This window comes from Oncorhynchus nerka, linkage group LG13 (assembly GCF_034236695.1).
Source record: "Oncorhynchus nerka isolate Pitt River linkage group LG13, Oner_Uvic_2.0, whole genome shotgun sequence".
Classification (NCBI taxonomy): domain Eukaryota; kingdom Metazoa; phylum Chordata; class Actinopteri; order Salmoniformes; family Salmonidae; genus Oncorhynchus; species Oncorhynchus nerka.
This window is the reverse complement of record NC_088408.1, coordinates 83386239-83396836: the sequence shown is the minus strand read 5'-3', so window position 1 is coordinate 83396836 and position 10598 is coordinate 83386239.

The following is a 10598-nucleotide window of genomic DNA, read 5'->3' as shown; positions in this document are numbered from 1 at the left end:
ACAGTGTTGTTAACAAAAGGCTAAGCTTGAGAGCTAGCATATTGATTTCATTTCATTTGCGATTTTCATGAATAGTTAACGTTGCGTTATGGTAATGGTCTTGAGGCTGTAGTCATGATCCCGGATCCGGGTTGGCTCGACCAAAGAAGTTAAACAGCTTGGAAGATTCCAGAAATTGATGTTATGGCATTAAAAGCATCTGATAGGCTAAATGACAACATTTGAGTCAATTGGAGGTGTACCTGTGGATGTATTTTAAGGCCTACATTCAAACTCAGTGCCTCTTTGCTTGACATCATGGGAAAATTGAAAGAAATCAGCCAAGACCTCAGAAAAAAAATTGTCCACCTCCACAAGTCTGCTTCTTCCTTGGGAGCAAATTCCAAATGCCTGAAGGTACCACGTTAATCTGTACAAACAATAGTACACAAGTATAAACACCATGGGACCACGCAGCCGTCATACCGCTCAGGGAGGAGACATGTTCTGTCTCCTAAAGATGAACGTACTGTCATAATCGCCTGGAGCGGACTCAATTGCAGAGCGCAGAGGATACTGGGGAAAACCACACGAACGCCCAAAACCATAGGCGATAAACAGACAGAAAAATAGTGCGACCCAACACAGGGCACAAACGGACAGGAACACAAACACGCACACCCAGACAAACAGAAAATAATCTTGCACGAAGGTGGGCCTAACAGGCGTAAATAGACATAAATCAAGAAATCAAGCTGCGCGCTGCTACTGGCCTCGAGGGTGACCCTGCAATGGGGGCAGTGGAAGTCCCTCAGTAGTGAAGGGTCCAAAATGTCCCCCACCGGTACCCAGCACCTCTCCTCCGGACCGTACCCCTCCCAGTCCACGTGGTACTGCAGGCCCCTCGCCTGGCGTCTAGAGTCCAGAATAGCGCATACAGGGCCGGGGACCCCTTGATGTCCAGAGGCGGTGGAGGGACCTCCGGCACCTCACCTTCCTGCAGGGGACCAGCCACCACCGGCCTGAGGAGAGACACATGAAACGAGGGGTTAATACGATAGAAATGAGGAAGCTGTAACCTATAACACACCTTGTTTATCCTCCTCAGGACATTAAATTGCCCCACACACTGGGGCCCCAGCTTCCGGCAGGGCAGGCGGAGGGGCAGGTTTCGGGCCGAGAGCCAGACCCGGTCCCCCGGTTTGAACACGGGGGCCTCACTGCGGTGCTGGTCAGCGCTCCTCTTCTACAGTCCACTAGCTTGTTTAATGATTCCTGGACGGCTCTCCAGGTGTCCTTTGAGCGCTGCACCCATTCCTCCACCGCAGGAGCTTCGGTCTGGCTCTGATGCCATGGAGCCAGGACTGGCTGGTAGCCCAACACGCACTGGTACAGTGACATGTTAGTAGAGGAGGGAATTCTGAGCCAGCTCCGCCCATGGGACGTATCTCGCCCATTCACCAGGCCGGTCCCGGCAATACGACCGCAGAAAACTACCCACATCCTGGTTCACTCTCTCCACCTGCCCATTACTCTCGGTGTGAAATCAGGCTGACCGAGACCCCCCAGCCATTCCATGAATGCCCTCCAAACTCTGGACGTGAACTGGGGACCCCGATCAGAAACGATGTCCTCAGGCACCCGTAGTGCCGGAAGACATGGGTAAACAGAGCCTCCGCAGTCTTTAGGGCCGTAGGGAGACCGGGCAACGGGATGAGACGGCAGGACTTAGAAAACCAATCCACAACGACCAGGATCGTGGTGTTTCCCTGAGACGGGGAAGGTCGGTGAGAAAATCCACCGACAAATGCAACCACGGCCATTGTGGAACGGGGAGGGGCTGTAACTTCCCTCTAGGCAGGTGTCGAGGAGCCTTGCTCTGAGCGCACACCAAGCAGGAGGAGACATAAAACCTCACGTCCTTAAAAAAGTGGACCACCAGTACCTCCCTCTACGACGCCGATGACCCGAAGAGGGTAGTGTATGGGCCCATCAAATCAACCGATCACGGACACCAAGCGACATGTATTGAACAACTGCTGGACACTGGGGGGGTGTAGGTTCCAACCGTAACGCCTGCTCAATCTCTGCGTCAACCTCCCATACCATCGGTGCTACCAGACATGAAGCTGGAAGGAAGGGAGTCGGATCGATGGGCCGCTCCTCGGTGTCATATAGGCAGGACAGCGCGCCGGCCTGCGTATTAAGGGAGCCTGGCCTTCAGGAGATCGTAAAACGAAATTGGGTAAAAAAAACATGGCCCACCTGGGCTGACGCAGATTCAATCTCCTCGCTGCCCGGATATACTCGAGATTACGATGGTCAGTCCAGATGAGGAAAGGGTGCTTGGCACCCTCAAATCAATGTCTCCACACCTTCAGAGCCTTGACTACAGCTAACAACTCCCGGTCCCCCACGTCTGCAAGGTCGGAGCTTTGGTGGCGTGACTGAGCGCTGTGATAGCACGGCTCCCACCCCAGCCTCGGACGCGTCCACCTCCACTATGAACGCCAAAGAGGGGTCCGGATGAGCCAGCACGGTAGCGTTGGTGAACAGCTCCCTCAGGCGACTGAAGGCTCTGCCCGCCTCTGCTGACCAGTGCAAGCGCGCCGGGCCCCCCTTCAGCAGTGAGGTAATGGGAGCAGCCACCTGACCAAAACCCCGGATAAACCTCCAGCAGTAATTGGCAAACCCTAAAAACCGCTACACCTCCTTTACCGTGGTCGGAGTCGGCCAATTACGCACGGCTCGCGGTCACACTCCATCACCACCCCAGAGGTAGAAATGCGATAACCCAGGAAGGAAACGGCTTGTTTGGAGAACACACATTTCTCAGCCTTGGCGTACAGTCGCCCAAGTGTCCTACGCACCAGAGACACTTGCGCGGCACGTGTGGAAGAATAGATCAGTATATCATCGATATACAATACCACACCCTGCCCGTGCAGGTCTCTGAGAATCTCGTCTACGAAGGATTGGAAAACGGCTGGAGCATTCTTCAACCCATACGGCATGACGAGTTACTCATAATGGCCAGTTGTGGTACTAAACGCGGTCTTCCACTCATCTCCCTCCCAGATACGCACCAAATTATACGCACTCCTAAGGTATAGTTTTGTGAAGAAACGCGCCCCGTGAAATGATTCCATCATAGTGGCGATGAGAGGTAGCGGGTAACTAAACCCCACTGTGATGGAATTTAGACCTCTTTAATCAATGCACGGACGCAGACCTCCCTCCTTTTTCTTCACAAAAAAGAAGCTTGAGGATACGGGTGACGTGGAGGGCCGAATGTACCCCTGTCCCAGAGATTCAGTGACATATGTCTCCATAGCCACCGTCTCCTCCTGGGACAACGGGTACACATGACTCCTGGGAAGTGCAGCGTTCACCAGGAGGTTTATCGCGCAATCCCCTCGTCGATGAGGTGGTAATTGGGTCGCCCTCTTCTTACAGAAGGCGATAGCCAAATCGGCATATTCAGAGGGAATGCACACAGTGGAAACCTGGTCTGGACTCTCCACCGTCGTCGCACCGATGGAAACTCCTAGGCACCTAACTGAACACTCATCTGACCACACTCGGGGAGCCCCATGTCTCCATGAAATCTCAGGATTGTGATTAGCCAGCCTGGGAATCCCCAGCACCACTGGAAACGCAGGTGAATCAATAAGGAAGAGACTAATCAGCTCCTTATGATCCCCCTGCATTACCATGTCCAGTGGAACCGTGGCCTCCCCGACCAGCCCTGACCCTAATGGTCGGCTTTCTAAGGAGTGCACGGGGAAAGGTTGGTCTAACGACACCAAGGGAATCCCTAGCCAACGATCCATAAAGTTCCCAGCTGCGCCTGAATCGACTAGCGCCTTATGCTGTAGAGAGGGAGAAAACTCCGAAAAATAAATTAGTAGGAACATATGACCAACAAGGAGCTCTGGGTGAGTCTGGTGCTCACTCACCTGGTGTGAACGAGGAGTGCTCTGCCTACATTCCCGACTCCCAGACGAGATCCTCCAGCACCGATCGGCAGTGTGTCCTCTCCGACCACAGTGTGTCCTCTCCTCCTCCGGTCCCCCTCGATGCGGCCCCCCCTAACTCCATGGGGATTGGAGCGGGAGGGTGTGGAGGTGGAACCAACAGGGCCCGTTCTGGATGCCCGCAGGCAGCCAGCAGGTTGTCTAGTCGGATGGACATGTAAATAAGTTTGTTGAGGGAGAGGGTGGTGTCCCGACAAGCTAGCTCCCTGCGGACGTCCTCCCGGAGGCTACAGCGATAGTGGTCCATCAGGGCCTTGTCGTTCCACCCCGCCCCAGCGGCCAAGGTCTGGAAATCCAGCGCAAAGTCCTGTGCGCTCCTCGTCTCCTGTCGCAGGTGAAACAGCCGTTCACCCGCCACTCGGCCCTCCGGTGGGTGGTCGAACATGGTCCAGAACCGGCGGGAGAACTCGGGGCAGTGAACCCTCGCCGAGTCTGGGCCATTCCACACTGCGTTGGCCCACTGCGTTGGCCCGCTGACGCTCTCCTCCCCCGAGGGAGTCGGACGAACGGGAGCCAGGTACCGCTCCATCTGTAGTAAGAACCCCTGGCACCCAGCCGCCGTTCCATCGTACTCCCTGGGGAGCGCCAGACGCAGAGCATCGGATCCGGACACCGGAGGAGGGGTAGGTGGTGCTGGCGGAAGAGGAGCTGGGGGTGAGTTAGGGAGGCCACTCCTCTCCCATCGGTCCATCCTCTCCGTCATCTGGTCCATTGCTGACCAGATGCGGTGGGCCTAACAGGCTTAAATAGACATAAATCAAGAAACAAAATAAGGAACAGGTGCAACCAATAAGACCAAATGAACAGAAAAGGAAAAAGGGGTCGGTGGCAGCTAGTAGACCAGCGACGACGACCGACGAGCACCGCCAGAACAGGTAGGGGAGCCACCTTCAGTGGGAGTCGTGACACGTACTTTGTTGTGAAAATTGTAAATCAATCACAGAACAACGGCAAAGAACCTTGTGAAGATGCTGGAGGAAACAGGTACAAAAATATCCATATCCACAGTAAAACAAGTCCTATATCGACATAACTTGAAAAGCCGCTCAGCAACGAAGAAGTCACTGCTCCAAAACCGCCATAAAAAAAGGCAGACTACGGTTTACAACTGCACATGGGGACAAAGGTCGTACCTTTTGGAGAAATGTTCTCTGGTCTGATGAAACAAAAATAGAACTGTTTGGCCATAATGATCATCGTTATGTTTGTAGGAGAAAGGGGGATGCAAGCCTAAAGAACACCATCCCAACCGTGAAGCAAGGGGGTGGCAGCATCATGTTGTGGGTGTGCTTTGCTGCAGGAGGGACTGGTGCACTTCACAAAATAGATGGCATCATGAGGTAGGAAAATTATGTGGATATATTGAAGCAACATCTCAAGACATCAGTCACAAAGTTAAAGCTTGGTCGCAAATGGGTCTACTAAGTGGACAATGACCCCAAGCATACTTCTAAAGTTGTTTGCGAAATGGCTCAAGGACAACAATGTCATGGTATTGGAGTGGCCATCACAAAGCCCTGACCTCAATCCTATAGAACATTTGTGGGCAGAACTGAAAAAGTGTGTGCGAGCAAGGAGGCCTACAAACCTGACTCAGTTACACCAGCTCTGTCAGGAGGAATGGGCCATAATTCACCCAACTTATTGTGGGAAGCTTGCTACCAAATACTAATTGAGTGTATGTAAACTTCTGACCCACTGGGAATGTGATGAAAGAAATAAAAGCTGAAATAAATCATTCTCTCTGCTATTATTCTGACATTTCACATTTTTAAAAGAAAGTGGTGATCCTAACTGACCTAAGACAGTGAATTCTTACTAGGATCAAATGTCAGGAATTGTGGAAAAACTGAGTTAAATTGAATTTGGATAATGTGTATGTAAACTTCCGAATTCAACTGTACATAGTGCTTTAATTGCTAAACGGTAAAACAGATATGAAAATACAATACAGTAAAAGCTGAAAATGAAACATTCTATCGCAAATCTAAAATTTTGGGGTAAAGTGACAAATAAAAAATTGTAAGCTTCACTGTCCAAGTACATATGGAGGGAGTGCATATGGGATAAGTGCATCTGCTAGATGTAGGCTGGAAGGAGGACTTTTCCATTACCGAAGCAGTTCCTCCACATTACAGGAAGTGCTGCCTTAGGAGTCATACTAAGTGTGATTTTATTAACTTTTCCATTAAAGAACCACGGAGCTCCTTGTAGTGGAAATTTCCTGTATTTACCAAATCATGAGACCAAACCACCACACAAGTCGGAGTTATCATAAAATCCATCTTTAATTATATGAGCTCCATCACAACCATGTGACTCTCAGATCAATTCAGTGTCTATCAATGAATCCTCAGAGAGTGCTTACACATTGCAACTGAGATCCTTTATAGCAAAGACACACATAGCCAGACAGCATTGGCTATAAATTATCATTCAGCTTTGTCTCCTAAACTATGTTCTCATCTCGCTCTTGGTACCACTCAGGACCAAAAACTAGCATATATCAAATACACCCCTCCTGGACAAGATCACAGAGACACAGTGACTGGCACACAGACATTGTGGAGCCAAGAGATAATTGGTTCCCCCTCAATCATCCCTTAACATGGTTAAAAAGATATGTTTACATATGAAGACAAGCTTGACCAAATTGAATATTTGGTCAACTGCTTAGACTTTTTAGAAATAACAAACGACTGTCACTGAGCTCAACACAATCTGCCAGGGCTCTGCCAGCACTCATCTCTCTTCAAACACCTGCTATTGGCAGAACACTTAATCCTCTGTCACCATGGCACTTCACTTACAGAAAATAACAGACATGTACCACCCCAACTACATAAAGTACTGGGTCGGCCGGGAGAGGAGAGCCTTACCGGAATACCAAAGAACAGAGCTCCCTCCTCCTCGGTCTATCCACACTATACGCATCCCAAGTGGAAGCCTATTCTCTATATAGTGCACTACTTTTGAACATAGCCCTATGTAATGCACTATAGGAGGGTATATAGGCAATAGGGTGCCATTTGGGATGCATAACCGACCTCCAGCTGTAGATCCTGCATACAGACTCACTCCCAGTAGTTTTATAGATATCTCTCTCCCAGCTATCCATTAGCACTGAAACATCCCGTCAGACCCATTTATTTACTCTGTATTCTGCTCCATCTAGCCCTTTAGGAGTCACAGAATGTTGTGGTGCTAATGGGGCAGAATGAATAAGCTGTGGGGGCTGAAGTTCAATTAATTGAATGACAGACTTGCTGAGTGCTTCAATAACACATGTAAACCTCCTCAACACGTTTCTCCCCCGTTTCTTGGAAAGACAGTGCTGGTATTAACCTTAATTAGACCCAGAGCAGTTAAAATATTTAACTGCCTCCTGAAATCAGATTTTATGACTGATAATTAATACCCTTTCCCTAGGCGAAATATGAGAGGGAAATAATGTAGAATAATATCTGGCATTTAGCAGACGCTTTTATCTAAAGCAATTAACAGTCATGCGAGCATACATTTTTCATATGAGTGGGCCCAGGAATCTAACCCACTATCCTGGCATTGCAAGCACCATGCTCTACCAACTGAGCTACAGAGCTGGTGGTCCAATGAATCTAACCCACTGTCCTGGCATTGCAAGCATCATCCTCTACTAAATGAGTCTGCATATTATTTCCAAATGTTGGGTCACCTTGAGTCCAAACCCCCCTCCAGTCTTCCCTTAACCTACTTTGGAAACACACACACACACACACACACACACACACACACACACACACACACACACACACACACACACACACACACACACACACACACACACACACACACACACACACACACACACACACACACACACACACACACACACACAGATGCAACCACACAGTTTCTAGCTCAGCACGCAGGCATTCCATCTCACCCACCAATAGTTATTCATTTAGAATGACTGAAGCTTTCTCCAACACCACAGTTTTTATGCATCATTTCCCCCCTACTCTTATTTGAACTTGGGAGGTCATATTTATATCTGTGAACAGACATGAATATAGATTGACGTCATAAAGATCAACTCATTCCTGCTCTTTATGTTGACGGCGTCTCAAATGGCACACTATTCCCTATGCACACCCTATGCACACCCTATGCCCAAAAGGATTGACGTTGTATTAGTTCATGTGACGACTGTTGCTCATTGAATGATTAAACGTTTCTAATTGCGTGATTAACTGAATCAAGCAATTATTAACTCATTAACCTGGGGCACCATGGGAAAATACATTTTTATTGAGTTTCTATTTCCCAAATTAACTCAAAGATGATCAGAATATCGATTTTACAACAGCCACTATTTTAATCAGTTACCTCTACAGTCTCGTTCTGAACGTCGCATAATCCGGGAATCTGCACGGACCCGGGTCTCACCAATGAGTTCGTACCACACCAATCTTAGTTGAGTATTTATTTACTGGAAAGCTAAAATGATGATAAAAGATACACATACACAAAAACACATTCTAGGCTATTGATTAGAACGTAGTATAACGGGCCAACACACTATGGGGATTTAAAAGAGAGAGAAAAAGAGAAAGTACACGAGAGAAATATACATTTGGGTGAATTTGTCAGCTATGCTTATTCTAGCCTTGCCCCAAACTGCCGCTCTTATGGGTCAGAATATAATGATGTAATTACGTGGGGAAGGTCTCTGTGGATCCTCCGCGTGGACCATTCAGGCTGCTCAATGACGCACTTCTCCGGAGCACCTCTCTGGTCATCCTCACGATGTCAGTGTCCTTTTGGCTTAGGAGTCTGTTCCCTCGCCCTTGTTCTGGAAGGGCTCTTCTGAGGACAGACAGCTCTGTAGCTCAGAGCTCACAGCGTAGGAATGAAACAGTGTAGATACCACAATTCGATGGGAGGTGGAGGCTAGGTGGTTCGACTTGAATTCACCCGCTTAGACACAGCTACCCATCCGTAGCTTGGGTAGCAAAATATTTCTTTGTCTTCAAACTTGTGTTGCGTTTTGAGTTCGTTGACTTTTTAGACCTCGGCTGCAGCTTGGGTCACTTAGTCTAGCCAACCCGGATCCGGGATCATGACTACAGCCTCAAGCCCATTACCATAACGCAACGTTAACTATTCATGAAAATCGCAAATGAAATGAAATCAATATGCTAGCTCTCATGCTTAGCCTTTTGTTAACAACATTGTCATCTCAGATTTTCAAAAATATGCTTCTCTACCATAGCAGAACTAGCATTTAGCATTTAGCGTTAGCATTTAGCATTAGCATTTAGCGTTAGCATCACCAGGCAACATTTTCACAAAAACCAGCAAAAACATTCAATAAATCATTTACCTTTGAAGAACTTCGGATGTTTTCAATGAGGAGACTCTCAGTTAGATAGCAAATGTTCAGTTTTCCTGAAAAATTATTTGTGCAGGAGAAATCGGTCCGTTTTCTGCGTCATGTTTGGCTACCAAAAAATCCCGAAAATGTAGTTATAAAAACGCAGAACTTTTTCCAAAATATCTCCATAACTTGACTGACATGACTGAAACATGGCAAACGTTGTTTAGAATCAATCCTCAAGGTGTTTTTCTACATATCTCTTCAATGATGTATCGTTCCTGGAAGTCTGCTTCTCCCTCTGTATCGCATGGTGAAATGAGTGCCACTGGGAGTTGCGCAGCAATTTAGACAAAGGACACCGGGGGGACACCTGGCAAATGTAGTCTCTTATGGCCAATCTTCCAATGATATGCCTACAAATACGTCACAATGCGGCAGACATCTTGGACGAACGGCAGAGAGCATAAGCTCGTTCACGGCACATTCACAGCCATATAAGGAGACGATAGTAAAACAGAGCCTCAAAAATTCAGCTCATTTCCTGTTTGAGGTTAGATCTTGGTTTCGCCTGTAGCATGAGTTCTGGGGCACTCACAGTTAATATCTTTGCAGTTTTGAAAACGTCAGAGTGTTTTCTTTCCAAAGCTGCCAATTATATGCTATAGTCAGCATTTTTTGTGACAAAATATTGCGCTTAAAACGGGCACGTTTTTTTTATCAAATAATGACATAGCACCCCCATAGGTTGAAGAGGTTAATTCTTCACGCACAGGTTTTATACCCTCGGGTCTGAAGTGGGCGTAACCGCCTTTAGGGCAATTCTCTGGGTGTACCAAGTTAAGAGCAAGGTCTAGGTTTTACTCAAATCCAATTTTAGACAACTAACTTCACATTTCATCTTTACCAAAACATTCCCTTTGATTTGGACATTTTCCACACAACGTACAATGTATAAACATCAAACATATACTAGGAAAACTCTTCACGTTACAATGTTTTCGTAATAACGTCATCTATTAACCTTTAATAACAAAACATAAATGACATACATTTTCAAATTCCATCTATCGTCATGACCACCATTGTGGCTGACGCAAACCATTGTTCCAAAGTCCCTTTATTGCATGTTTAATGTTCTGAGGTTGGTTCTCCATATTGAGGGGACACAGGAATGTTGTGTGGCCTAAGATTTACCAGGGGTGCGAGGGGACATAAAAAACCCA